Below are 15,540 nucleotides of genomic sequence, written 5' to 3'. Positions count from 1 at the left end.
TTTTTTCAGGTTTAGTTTTCAACAGACAAAGCGGTACCATAGAGCGGTACAGACGGTACAGACGCATCTACTTCTGCTGAAGCCTGTTTGTTTGAGCATTTGAATCAATTTTATGAACAAACAAGTGAACAAACAAGTGAAGACGGATTATATTTATATATGGATCTTAAATGTCCCTCATGTCTGTGATTCGTCAGCTGTATACAATAATTCATTTAGTTTGGGAGTGGCAAAGATTTGGGGCTGGTGAAAGGTTCTATTGAAAAAATATAGTGGCCTATTCATTTTAAAAAAATGTAACAAATGAACGTGAATTATTCATTTTTGGAACTGTGAAATTAAAAAAAAAAGAACTATTAACATGAAATAGTTGATTTTCATCTGTATGAACTGAACTTTGAACGAGTTCTTTTAAGTGTGAACTGGCAAAAGACTGCTGATACCTGCTAATTAGTGCTGACAAATAAATAAAATAATACTAGAATTTCACTCACCTCAAAAAACAGGAGCACAAACTTCGTCACGTCAATTGACGGCACAACAGGGTGAGTTATATAAAAATAAACCCCCTATACAGTTATCATGAAGGAGATAACATCAAAGTCTAAGGGCTCACTTTTGGAGCCAGACTCTAGTGGCCATTCGAAGAACTGCAGTTTTTGGCACTTCATCGTTGGCTTCATTTATCAGCCCCGGAGGTTGCTGTTTTGTTTGTACTGGGATGATGATTTTATGTTTGTTGCCAGAGCGCTTGATCAGCTTCGTTTTTTGTACCTTACCTGATAGCTTTTAGGAGTAGGCAGCTTCCAGGACCCTTAACCACTCGCAGAACAGAATTGAATGCACCAGCTTCCTGTAATCACCACTGCCACTGTTGCTGTTGCTGCTGCTCAGCAAAAGTTACAGCCTCACTTTAATTTTCCATCTACTAATATGAAGTAAAAGCTAGCAACTTGAACCCATTTGACAGGCAATTATTAACCTGCTGTACCCCATGCTGATGAACCATGCACTGAACCTGCATACCATTATTGGAGAAATGAAAAATCTAATCTTTTCCTCATCTGTACTGTACCTGTTCACTTTGAACATTCTGGTCAAGGCGCTGACTGCAGCACCTAGATGAAGATGAAAGACCTAAAAGTGCCTTGCTTAGCACAGGTCCCATACTGTACCACTGTAGATTAACATAAACACTCAGGATATAGCTCTAGGACTCAATTTGTCCTATTTTTTACTGGAGATTGTCAAAACCTCGCTAATCCCAACTTTACATAATGGCTGCTTTTTAATCGCATTTGTCAGGGAAGTGAGACGATCATCATCAGACCAACTCATAACAGGAGCTGTCACATTTCCCACTACTTCTGCCAATTTGAGGCCTTTCAAAACAAGTCTAGGAATGGCTTTTGCAGAGAGTAATCCATATAGTTTCTGATCATATGTTCTCGCCCTTACACACACACACACACACACACACACACACAGAAACACACACAAAAGCCGGGTCTAATAAAACCACACACTCTCTCCCTGTGCCTTGAGGCTGGCAGTGGAAGGTAAATTGAACAACGGTTCAGCGAAGCAATGTGATGGAGCAGACTATGGTTGTGGACATAGGATTAAACGCCGTGTTCATTTTGTGCTCAACACAGATATTGACTTTGTGTTGTCCTATAGTCAGTTCATCCCCGCTCCACACTGTTGACATGGCGACTCACAGCTTTGAGCATTGCGGTGACAGTGACTGTGCGGTGGCGAGACGGTGCGGGATCTCCGTCACCTTTCAAAGTGTGTCCGATTTAATTACTTAATTCACCATACGCTCCCATTCATATTCATTATACACATTCTTGTGGTTAAAAGGCTCCTTCATGACAACAAGAACGCTGTCATCCTTCGCTCTGTGTCTTCTATTGTTCGATTGGTAACATTTAATCAATAAATGGAAATGTCTATTATTCCAACAATCATCCATCTAAGGTGAAAAAAACAAAAGCTTGTCAGGTATTTGTGTATCGCAGAGGTCCTAGAGGGCGATACATTTTTCTTCTTTAGTGGGACTCACGTGATATTGGTTTATAATCTCATACTAGTCAGGGTTTTTCTTTTTTAATTCTATTTGTCAAACAAAAGCAATTTGAAAACGACATCTTGAGTTTTTTTTTTTTTTACATTTTATGAACACATAAATAAATAAAAAAGAAAGAAAGAAAAAAAATCAATCAACATTCAAACTGATAATGAGATCAGTCGTATTTAAAGCAACAACATCCTGTGGATCAAATTTCTCAATGTGAGGAAATTTTATATCACTGTAAAATGACATTAAGTATTTTTTAATTATTTTTGATTTAAAAGAAACTAGAGACCACCTGGTGATGGCATCACGCTAGCCTGTCAACATGTGGACGTTAATCAGTACATGAGTACTGATGTTATATGTAATAGATATGAGTACTCAGCATTCATGAGTTGGACCACACCTATCTTTGAACTCGGCCTTCATTTTGATTCAAACTACCTGTAAAGTTTTGTGACTGTATCTTGCAGGTTGTGACAGACACCTGGCAAAATGCTCAAAAAATTGCTGGCACGCACGCACGCACGCACGCACACACACGTACACAGACAGACTCACAAGGGGAAAACAATGTTATTGTAGTATTGAAAAAATCATTAGTTGCCGACCTTATACATAGAGAGAGATAGTAAAGATAGTTGCTGTTATGCACTGCTGGCTGTACCTCAATGTGTGGTTGCAACCTTAATAATTGCCTGAGTAATTTTAGAAGCCAGAAGAGATAATATTACCTATTAAAATGAATGTGTGTATGCTGCTCCACAGCAGTTCTTTTTAATGAGTGGGTTCCCATTTTGTTTGCATGTGCACGTAGGTGGAGAGACGTACATTGCTGCCAATGGCTTCACACTGTTCCACTGATCAACAGGCGGTGGTGATGTGCCAAGAGCCGGGCTTTGGTGGAGCTAGCCTAGTACGATAAATTTAACTAGATCACATGTGTTCGATGGTCCACAGGTACATGTGTTGAGTCAATGATAATACGAGTACTTATAATGGCTGCCACAGGGTTGTTGATGCAACATTAAAGACTGGTGAAGCAGGCGGAGGTATTGATATGCAAACAGCTGATTAAAAAATCTAAATTAATTATTTTGTTAAACTCTGGGAGGGGAAACAGGCTTGTACACATAGGCCCTTATTTATAATAATTGTTGTGTGAGTGAGTGAAAAAAGAACGCTTTCGCAATAAGACTGCAACTAATGATTGTTTTCATTTGCTTTTTAAAAAGAAAAAAGATTTTCTATTAATCATGTCAGGAAATATCCATCAGAATTATCTAAAGCCTAAGATGACAAAATCAATTCATTGACTAATATCCTTTAGCTGTAGTACAAATGGTTTTTAAAATCTAAATCAATGTTTGTGTTGTGGTTGACCTCTGAACCCTGTCAAAGTTTTATGCATCTCGTTCATGGTCAGGTATTTTCTTCGAGGCTCTCCCTTTGTTCAGACCTGCAGAAACCTGAGCGCCATGTTTGTGTGCACCCACCACAGAGAGGAGCAGCATTTCAGGCTGGAGTGAGCAACACCTGCTACTTGGCCCTCTCCAGCTCTGTCCAGTGGGACTTGATTAATCATACTGCGACAGCCTCTCCACCAAGATACCAAATTTAATTATGAAAGCGATAAATAACCTTTTCTAGGACTGTATAGATCATCTGCTGCTCAGGAGCTACAACTGGTGAATTATCTTTCCGCGGGGAGCATCCCATCTTTGGGAGTGGGGTGATAGATTACCAACACGAGGCTTCTAAGGCTGAAATATTTATTTACACCCGTAGTAAAATGCTCTCATTATTAATGCTCTGCATCTTCACGTGGAATTATGACCATTCTGACTTTATTCCCCCTTTTTTTAATGAGTAAACAAGAACTGGGTGCTTGATGGTGTTTTGCTAAACTTTTGAAAAGCAGTAAACATATTTGTTTATATATAATAAAATGATGTCAGTCTGAGAAGATGCATTTACTTGCCGTTGTGGCTATAAACAAATTACCATTTGATTTATATTAACAATTTCTTTTCAGTTACCATCTGTGCTTTTGGAAATTATGATGCAGTGCATGGACAATATTTACCCACACACATGCAGTTGTATTACTATTAAGGACATTTAAATTATCTCTAGGACTTGCTTAACTTTTCTTAACTCCATATGTTATTTGTTGTTTTACCACACTTCAGGCTTTTTTTCTTTTTTTTTTTAATACCTTTCCTGCCTCTTTCTGTGCTCAAGTTATTCAAGGATGACAATGGCTTTTTGTGGTGTGCATACACAGATCGTTCCTGGCAGTCTGAAGGTTATAAACAGCAATAGAGGCAGAGTGAATTTACTCTGGATACTTGAGAGCGTCAAGATGCATCAGTGAGGATCACAAGTGAAGGGAGGACAGGGAGGAGAAGGAGGAAGAAAAAAAAATCAAATAAATTCAGAGGCAGGCTGGCAGGCATTATGTCCATTTGTCACCTTGCGGCGCGCGCAGAATAAAAGGCCTGTATGAATGGAGTCTATTATAGGATGAGAGAGCTGCTAAGCTGCTTGCCACTGTTGATTTCTTGCAGCAGTCGATAAATTGAGCAAGGCCTAAGCAGGCCGTGCATGTTCCGTTAAACAGCGAGCGCCGCTTGCCGTGTCGCACTTTTCACCAACGCTCGAGCGGTTTCTCATGATTGCTATTCTCTGTATTGATTTGCAGTATTCATGTGCTCACCATGCAGAAAATACAGAAGAGATAGATGCTGTCTTTTGGGGAAACATAATGGTCCTAATAACACCTCTGGTGCTACAGTCCTGCACATTAAACCAACATTAGCACTGAGGGCTGTAGTGGACATTGAATTCCTGTTCTGCAGACATTTATAGATCCACACTGAGCTCTGAAGGCCTCATATTGACATAACACCAGGCCTTATATCTGCTTCATTTAAACGCTTCAGCTTGAGACTATCACATCATATCGCAGTATGGAAATGCTGCTTGATTACCCAATCATTACACTTGAGTAAGAGCTAAACAACAGTCTGAAAGTATAATGAGAACATCAGTGTTTGAACTGTGTGGTGCTTGTAATCTAACATGATGGGATTTATGAGCTTTTGTTTTTGGACCACACAGTTCACAGAGAATGTGTGTCATCCAGATCTAATTTGTTACTGTTTAAACCTACAAAATCTACATGCTAACTAACATATGCATTTATTTTTACTAAACAGCAGAATAATTGTTATAAATGTCTCAGTAGCACCACATGGAAAACAGACTAACATAAGCATAAACATTCCTTCTTGACCTTGGAAATAGTGGTTCAGAATATTTCATATAAATAATTGAGTGGTGCTTTCAGTCATATCCCATGATCTTCATCAGAGGAAAAAGCTAGTGAGCAGTGAGCATTTTTCTTTTGGCAAGAACAGGTTCACATTTGAATATGGCCAAGTTCAAGTCACAATTAAACCGGAAACATCCTACACTGGAGATGTAAATGAACAGCAAACTGAGGCTTTGACAACAGCATAAAGTCCTGCACACCTCTCCCTCAAACTGTCTTAAATAACGTTACACCGTTGTGTCTCAGTGGTCAAACAAACCTCTGATTGCTGATTTTAATCTGACGTTTAATACAAATCAGGCTCCAAATGAAAAGCTTCATTATACAATTTGCTGATTGTGACCTGTAAATAATTTGTATGTCTGATGAAGTCAGTTATCAACATTGTTCACAGCAGGTGTTTACATGTGGTGTTGAGTTTAGCCTGAATCAGACATCAGATGTTTACTAAATTATTACGGCACAGAAATGTATCATTGCTATGAAAAAAAGAAGCAAACAAAAACAGAGCTAAACAGAACTTATGGAGGAATGCTATAGCTAGCTTTAGATATAGCCACAGATAGCTTAAGCTAGAGGTAAATTTACTTTATTTATTTTACCCGTTCAATTAATTAATTATATTCAGTTCAATATAGATAGTAAAATGAAACTTCTGGCTCAACATATGCCTGGGTCCTCGGCCCTCATCTGGGCAAACTCCGGCTGTTATCCTCCGGTGTTGTCTGACAGCCACAAGATTTCCTGTGTGTATGCCCGAATTGGACCAGATATGGAAGTAGTATCTGACAATAATGTTGTATATGGGCCAGATGGGGGCTGTGGAACTGGGTGTATACTGGGCCAGAAGAAAACAAGCACGTGGCCCAAGTCTGGGCCAGATTGAATTTGCTATCTGGGAGTAGAGAGACGCTTAGCAAAACTAATTTAAATTTTGAGTTAAATAGTAATTAAAGCATCACAACCCTTATATCTGTTTCACAGTTTCCAAGCAGCCTGAACTGAGGAGGCACAGTGTCATTATAGGGTTAAGTTATTTTATGTCCAGGCTGCGTAATGAGACCAAAAGCTATATTAGTTGTTTACACTAATTAACTTCCATGTAATGCTGGAGACTGGCCTCGCAGAAAAAACCAAACCAAAACAAAACAAAACAAAACAAAAACACAGCTCTGGTCCTTAGTTCAAGCACTTAAAACAAGACCTAACTATTGTACAATAAGCTTAAGAGCTGAGGTAACAACAGCCGTTTTATTAGAATTATTCAGCAGCTGTTTTATGTTTGATGAGTCTTTTAGGTCACTGTGAAAAATGACAAACATTTTCTAACTCCAGCATCTCCAGAGTGAGGATTTGCTGCTTTTCTTTGTGTTAGGTTATGACAGATTGAATGTATTTTAGTTTTGGATTGTTGGTCAAAAACAGCATGATTTCAACTGATTTTATTTTTTAGTCCATGTTTTTGCTGTGTTCAGTACTAACGTACTGCTCTTTTGATCTTAAAGTAGATTGAGATGAAGGTGAGTTTAATGATCAACCCTGAACAGAACAGAGGCCTCACTGGAGGAAGCACTGGCTGATTTCTGCATATTTTGAGACAACTAGACAAAATTTCCATTACTGTTCAGTTCAACTTTCATTCTCTTCCATCAAACAAGAGGATGTGAAGGATCCTCATTACGACGAAGCGAAAACAACTGTCTCCAGATGACATCTGACCTTCAGCCAGACGCCTACTCTGTAACTTACAAAACTTTATGTACATACACCCGCACTAATGTGCAGCTTGTGTATCGTCCGATCTATTTCTGTGTATTAAATAAATCTACTCTGGCCTGGTTGAGTCACACATAGGTGGTTTATTAAGAGTGGGGTGTGAAAACAGAATTTGCCTGCGGAGTTGCCGTCCTCTCATTACTGCTGGGCTCTTATATATCACAACGATAGAACTGTGCCATAAGTGGCACAACAACATTTCTCCTACAGGATCCATCAAGTGTCCTGTCTCCTAATTACCAATCTGTGATCTTTCCTCCAAATTTTCCCTCCCACTAGACTGTGTACCTCTTCCTCATTATTCACCCTCAATTATGTGAAGAGTTTGTCCTGCGCTGCTTAATTACTTCATCGAGAAAGATGATAAGTTAATTTTGTGATTAACCCTGCGAACCTGAGCAGACAGGAATATCATGAAGCGATTATCATTTTAGTTTGCACTCCCTAACTGACATTGGGACACTTATTTGCAATGGGTGAGTGAATGTCGAAGATTCCAAGCCGTCACATTTAAACACAGCAATTTTTTAAAATCAAAAACATGTTGTAATGTTTATTCATTAGTCGTTTAAGCCAGATAAGTAGGTGGACTCGACAATAAATAGCAAACCATTAAATCAGAGTCTCTCTCCGTGGCACAGGAATGAATTCTCCTCAGGGCCTTGGCAGCATTGTCATGTAAAAAGAGATGGCAGGAAACAAGCTGCAGGTACGGTTTAATTAGTGCTCAGGCTTGCTGTTGGCTTCCCTTCAGTTCTCTCCCTCTCCACTGTACCATCTTCTCTGATTACTGGCATTACAACAAATTTGCAGTTGATAATCAGCCTCAGATTCCTGCTAAATTTCTCATTACGCTGCTGGAGATGTCACTTGGGCTTTGAGTTTGCATTAATAGGGTTTAATCTGCAAGTGTTTGTGAGGGAGAAAGAGAGAGAGAGAGAGAGAGAGACAGAATGTGTGTGTGTGTGCGTCTATATGCGCATCCATGCTAACACAACACCTCACACACATCACACATGTCAGGTACAATCTTGTAAAGATTCCCAGGAGGCCACTTGTTTAACAATTACCCTTCATCCTTCATTATTTCATATTGGTGGAGAATGATTACATTCAACCCTTCGAGCACAGAGCTTGACAGTTTCAGCAACAAGAAAAGTGCTCATTAGAGACACCAGCCAAACTTTGTAAAGCACCTCCACTGCCACAATGCATTGTATGAATTCTGACTACAGAAGTGCCTGAAGGCCAAAAAGATTTGAATCACCACTGAAGACTTAATGTTGAGTTGTTAATACTATTGCATTTATTCCACTGAGATATTTAAGTTTGAAAACTATCTATCTGAACTTATGCGGTCTGAATTCCCCTCTTGTAATTTTTAGTTTATTTTAAAAACCCTGATTTCCAGTGTATACATTTAAAGAGTTCACAAATTCAAATCGAAAATTCAAGTCGAAGATATTCATAAACTGCTCTATATTTGAATGGCTCCATTCAGATAAACAAACTCCAGTCAAGAAATTTAGTTGAAATTTAGTTTTAATTGTCATTGCCAAATTCAGACACTGAAATTCAAGATAATTCAAGTTTAAACCTCAAGAATGTAGTTGAGGGCTAGCTAGAATTCTTTTAAAGGGAGAGCTGATGAAATCATGCACTGGGGAAAGTATTGACTGAATTAACCGACATGAACAAGATTAAGTTGGTGAGAGGTTCTAAATATGGTATTCATACTTTTCCCGTGAATTGCCCAGCCTTACAAAGATATTCTGTTTACTGCCACACATGACAAAGAAAGCACCGAATCACATCTAAAAAGCTGGAATCAGTATTTCTGCAAGAAAAATGCCATAAAAAATTAACTGTTTATTGAAATAGCCTTGGATTCATTTTCTAGAAATCAACTAATCATTGCAGTTCTATAACACAAAAACTGCATTGTAGCGCACTAGAAAAATTATAAATGTTAACACCAATTCAATCTAGCAACAATATGTGAAACATACAGTACTTTGACATGCACCCAGCAATGCTTTACTGACGATATTTTCATTATCGATTAAATCTGCTGATTATGATCTTGATTCATCTATTAATCATTTCATTTGCTAAAACATAGGGAAACAAAGCCAAAAGCTTTCCTATCTGATCACAAATACTTAGCTCATTTGACTAATCAGGGATATTCCGGTCTGGATGACTATCTAATAAATCTAATAAATAGCCAACATATCTTGAATTTTAGTGTCAGTTTTACTTCTTAGATATCTGAAGCTTGAAAAAATACTGGAAATGAAGTTTTTGAAATTGAACTTCTCAGAGGGGAATTCAGACCACATAAATTCAACTGGATAGTGTTAAAAGTAAAATATTTCAGTACTGTAAATTCATTGCAATTTACATGTCAATGTTAAGCATTCAGTGGTGATTAAATTTCACTATTAGATATTCAGTTCCTTTGAAGGTTCAAATAATTATGGCCTTTTTTTTTTTGCCTCCGCGCTAAACTGAAATGAGAAGATGATCTGATATTCTGCCAAACATTCAATGATAAACACTAACCTAGATATTAATGCCTAAACAAATGTGAAACTGCACCCATTAACTTTTTGTTCTTGATTAAACTGTGAAGCACCACGCTGTGCTCTGCAGAAGTGACTTGTAATCAACTTCCAATCATTAATGGCCCTGTTATCTGCACCTGGCTCCTGAATAAACAAAAATCCCCCCCCCCCCCAATCACTTCAAAGTTATCACACTGAGTGGCACTTCCAACATCATCAGTGATACAACTGGCTGATTCTTGGACCTGAGAGGCAGAAAACTCCCTCAGAAGAAAGCTTGATCGGCTTCCTTTGGGCTAAACATTGCTATTATTTGAATAGCACTGCTCAGTGAATCAAAATCATAAATGGGCTAGCAATCCTATTTTGTCTGCTGATTGATTCATGGCATGTGAGAGCAAGAAATTCAGAAAGACCTATCATCATTCATTTGTGTTGCTTTCTGTTTATGGGCCACTCTCTATTGATGATTACTATATCGAAAGATCTTTAATTAGCAGCTTTTGTGTGGAAGACAAATGAAAAACAAAAGCACAGTGCAGTGCGATCAAAATGAGAAAACACTTGATGAATAAACAGTTTAATTATGGTGTTAAATATAAAATGAAAGGTAACATTTATGAACAAATTAGTCTAAAGGTCACTTTTGTTTGAAAGTGTTCAGCTCATTATTTTTTTTCCTGTCCTGTCTGTTACAGTCTGTTGTGTTGTTTATAACAATACAGGAATCACAGCCATAAATGTAAACAGGCTTATATACATTATGTCCATTGTCATTATAATAGGCAGATGCTATTTGCACCTGGGGTGGTTCGCCATTGTGGCTCCTGACATACAGGCTTAAGCTTTAGGCTCTCCTGGACTACTTCACAAAACCACAATTGAAAATTGAAAATAATTAATAATTAAAGGGAGTCAAAGCCCAGTCTCCTGGGTGAAAGTCCTCCGTTCAACCCATTCTTCCACCACAACCTCCTCCTTGTATGGAATATGTCTTTCTTTATACTATCACACCTGACTTCCTTGTGCAAGATACAGCGACACATCATCAGTGATGTGACCTGGGGTCCTCAGGTGTTTTGGATTGATCAGCCCGGGTTGATCTGGCCCCTGACTTAACTGTCAATGGATCAGCCTCTTGAGCACGATCAGCTGTTTTGTCAACGCAGGAGGTGATGATCATGTCTGGCCAGAGTGATGTTGATGTGATGTACTGTGGAAACGATTGGGTTACAGCTGCCAGTCAGAAGCCATACTCAAAAATAACCACACATATGTTTTCACCACCAGCAGCATGAAAACACCAACTACAACCAAAGCTGAGCTGAACAACTACAGTAACAATTCACAACCCCCCCCCCCCCACATGAGGAAGGCCCTCACAAAGCCTGGAATTAAGGCAATCTTTTTATCTGTAATTTTGAAATTACAGATAAAAACAATCCTTTGAAAGGTGCTTATGATTTAGTCCACTCCTACAGTCTGGTGGACAGAATTAGTTTTTCTCCAAATGCAGTAATCCTGATGAAGAGGACTCCAGCTGACGTTTGAAGCAAACATATCGTTAAAGAAATGCTGATAAATGAAGCAGCAGCTCTAGAAACAACAGTCAATCAACTGCAGCTTCGTCATCGTCATCATCATCATCATCATCATCATCATCATCATCATCATCATCGCCATCGCCATCGTCATCATCATCATCATCGTCGTCATCATCATCATCATCGTCATCATCATCATCATCATTGTCGTCATCATCATCATCATCATCATCATCATCATCGTCGTCATCATCATCATCATCGTCATCGCCATCATCATCGTCATCATCGTCATCATCATCATCATCATCATCATCATCATCATCATCATCATCATCTCATTTATCCGAGGATGTCCGAGTTATTTTCAGCAGTTTGCACTAACATGAGTTTTACAACACAATGATAAAGTAGTTTATTGTACATTATGTTGTACAATATTGTTTTAGCTCATACGGCCCTGTCGATATAGACAGGCTGCCTTGTTAGATCAGTTAGAGTCTCTAGAATTCAAATATTCAGTTCAATTGGCGCTAACCATAATCACATAACTATGATTTATTAATTGATTTACAGCCTACTGTTTAGACCGTGTTAGTGGTTCTGACTTGTTAGCTTTCTGGCTACAAAATGGAGACCTCCGAGTAAAGATCGGATCAGTTTTCACTTCAGGGGGGTCTCGGAAGACCAGGAGCGTAACCTTACTGAAGAGGATTAGGGCCATGTGAATTTTTGAAAATTGAAAAGAGAGAGAGAGAGAGAGAGAGAGAGAGAGAGAGAGAGAGAGAGAGAGAGAGAGAGATAAAGATCCTCTGCCCTCCACCTAATGTTTAAATAACTTATTAACATAATCATTATAGCCTACATTAGCTCGCTGGGTTCCTGCTATGACTATATAATACACTTGAAGCCCCTTTTCTCTCTTCTAATAGCAGTTTTAGCAGTTGCTAAAATTGTTTAAAAAATATAATAAATATTATATTAAAAAATATAATATTGCCCACTAACAGCACCTGTTACATCAATAAATAGAGTTAGCATACAAAATTATTATGTCATGGTTTGCATGAGGGTGGCCTGGCCTGAGTTATTGTTTCAGTCCTCCCCTGCCATGAAGCATCAAGATGTGCCCCCACCACTCCCTGGGTTCCTCACTACCACACCTCCTTGCATGTCACCGGCCCCTATTTGACTTCCTTCTTCATCCCTCCCTGTTCAACCTCATTTCATTCCACCCTGACCCCATGGGGCAGGATTCACCTCCCACTGAACCCCTGTAATAGATTATATATTTGCAAAAAGTTTGAAATAAGAAATGTTGATTTTCGTTGGTTGATCCTGTGAGCGTTTTATTTTTCCTGCGCTTTCTGAGGGACATTTGGACGTACTCACACAGACAAACATGGAAACATCAGGCATACATGTAAGCCCCCATTGTGTCTAAGTGTACAGACTACATCTGACTGAGGTTGCTGTTTTTTATCCTGTCTATTATATAAACTGATTTGGCCGGAGACCTTTGCCTTGCTGGTAGCCAAACGTGATGTGATGCCGGCTGACACATCATGACGTCCCTCCCCTTTGCTGACTCCAGGCGCTCTGGTGGAGTCTGGTGCTCCACCTCACAGCCTGCAGTTACCCAAATATCACCTCACCATTTTTTGACAGTAGGGAGAACAGCATGAGATGAGGAACACAGAAACACTTGTATTCAAAGATAAAATGTTACATGGTGTCGTACGCGTACACAAAAAACAAAAAAACAAAAATGGTGTTAGCTCTCGCAGGGACAAATACATTTCTGTGTCAAGTTGCATAGATCTTTCACTCATCAAAAATAACCAAGGGCATGAAAGATGTGCGGGAAGCACAGTTTCAACATTTCAACAATTCAAAATGTCTGAAAACAGTGAAATATCACAAAAATTGAACTCCTACAGAGGTGAATGAGATCCAGATAAAATGGTATTCTGTCTTCATTTGGAGACACACCTGATAATGCCAAATTTTCTTCTTTCTTTCTTTAAATAAATAATATTCTGTCTAAATAAAAATGCATTTCTGTTCGTCACTGATGAATATACATATGCCCATATTTAACTATTTGCAAATACAGTAAACTCCTCAGTGGTTGCATTTTCAACTTATCAAAATGACCTTGCCTGGCATCAAACAGGGTGCTTTACAGATAAGCTATACCACAGAGACTTAAGCAGTGTGAAGTAACGCAAAATTTCTGCCTCCTCGTCTCACACTGTGCTGCACCCTGGCAGTATGGCGGCCTTAACCAAAGGCAGACACATATATAAATAAATAAGTTGGTAGGAGATGTGCTCTTGAAGCTGTATTACTGGGCTGACGGCTTAAGCTTAGGGAGAGGGAATGAGAGACAAATTTAGCAGCAGATCTTAGAATAACTAGGTGGGGATAAAGCTTATAAAAAGTGCAAATGGCTGCACTTCTGGACAGTGTGCTTAAGGCCTCGAGATGAAGTGCTGACTGTAATGTTTGCAGTTTTGTGGGGGGAAAAAGTTTTAATTAACTAATTTATGCATTTTGAACCTCTATAAACTTGAAGAGGGATTACTAGAATCTTCACAACCTTTGACTATACAACGCTGAAGTGATCCAGTTCGTAGACAAGGGAGAGAAAACCCGCTTTCTTTTCAATATGCTGTAAATCATTTTCATTACTTTCATTAACAATGTTGATTTCATTCTTCTGTTTCCATTCTAAGCTAAGCTAAGCTAACAAGCTGTTGGCTACGGCTTTATTATTGTACACACATGGTATCAGTCTTGTCATCTGACTCTTGGCTACACTGTAAAACCTCACAGCACACCTTGATAAAAGAAGTTAGTATTAACTTAACCCTAAAAAAAAGTGATTTGTACTTGAAGTTGGTGGAGGGATGGGACATGGGAAGAACCCATTAAACTTTGGGGCAGGTCTGGATAATTTACTAAGACTTGTATCTGACATTGGCCATGGTGGAGGCGTGCACTCTGCTGAGCCCATTTCAAGTTGTTCCTCTATTATTCTCACTTTAATTAAACATTTGAATTAACTCATGTTGGACTTTTCGAAACTTTTGGAAATAAAATATATGCATATTCATAGAATAAGTGCACTGAAAAGATTTTAACAATTGATCATTCTGTGTAAAAAACATATCAAAGAGTATATTTATGATCATAATCTGCCATGTTTCATTGTAACTGACACAACATGTAAATCTTAAGTAGATGATACCTGTCAAGTACCATCTATAAGGGTGACATTTTTCACCATAACACTGTGATATCTGTATATCTTCTGTCTGTTATTGTCAAAAAGGCTCTAGATTTTAGGAGTGGTCTCAATTCAAGTGTAAAAGCTTTGGGTTACATTTAATCATATGGAATATTAACTGTAAGGTTATTAATCATATGCAGTAAGCAATCTAATGAATTACTAAAAAATTTATTAATCTCACTTATGTGAATCAAGCAATTTATGTAATTTACAAGAAAATATTTTTGGGTGCATAAGAATACAGGTGACATGACACGATCAAGTGTTTACAAAAGACGCTGTGTGAAATCCACAATAGCACTACAAGCCAATTCAAATAATATGTGAACATATTTTAATAGAGGTTGTTATAATCTGAACATGAGTTGAAACCAGAGAGTATTTACAGTAATTTTGGTCAGATGTGAAACGAATCCAGAAATATTGAAAACATGATTATTAGTTAGATCTCAAAGTTTCCATCAACTGGTAGCGAGCGTACTGTAGGGTAGGTCCTATATTGATATTATTGGGTCATAAGTCATAAAAAGTGAGAAAAGTGGACATGCTTTTGCTCTTACTGGAATTATGAACTGCTCAGCTTCAATGCGCGTCTCCAGTTAATTCCCGTGCGTCACGAGCGCACAGGTGGTCCGAAGACTGTGCCATTCATCTGGGGGTGTTAATAAGAGCATCTATGGACATGACAGCATTGCCAGACTGTTTCAAAATACTAGAGACAGGTAACGTCTCCTACTGATCATACCTTAATTCACACTTCATTTGGGGAAATGGATATACATAATAAATCAGTGATAATGTGTTAATATTTTCATTCAGTTTGAAAATTTAATTCCAAATAGTCATTTGTCAAAAAAAGAAAACACAGTTGACTTGTACTTCATTGCTGTGTTCATTAATTTATGAGGGATGAACTATGTGTGTGCACGAGCCTCTGTGTG

Source organism: Seriola lalandi, unplaced genomic scaffold, assembly GCF_002814215.2.
Source record: "Seriola lalandi dorsalis isolate HSWRI2012SDOR001 ecotype SW California unplaced genomic scaffold, Sedor1 jcf7180002054494, whole genome shotgun sequence".
Classification (NCBI taxonomy): domain Eukaryota; kingdom Metazoa; phylum Chordata; class Actinopteri; order Carangiformes; family Carangidae; genus Seriola; species Seriola lalandi.
Note: the sequence above shows the minus strand (reverse complement) of the source record.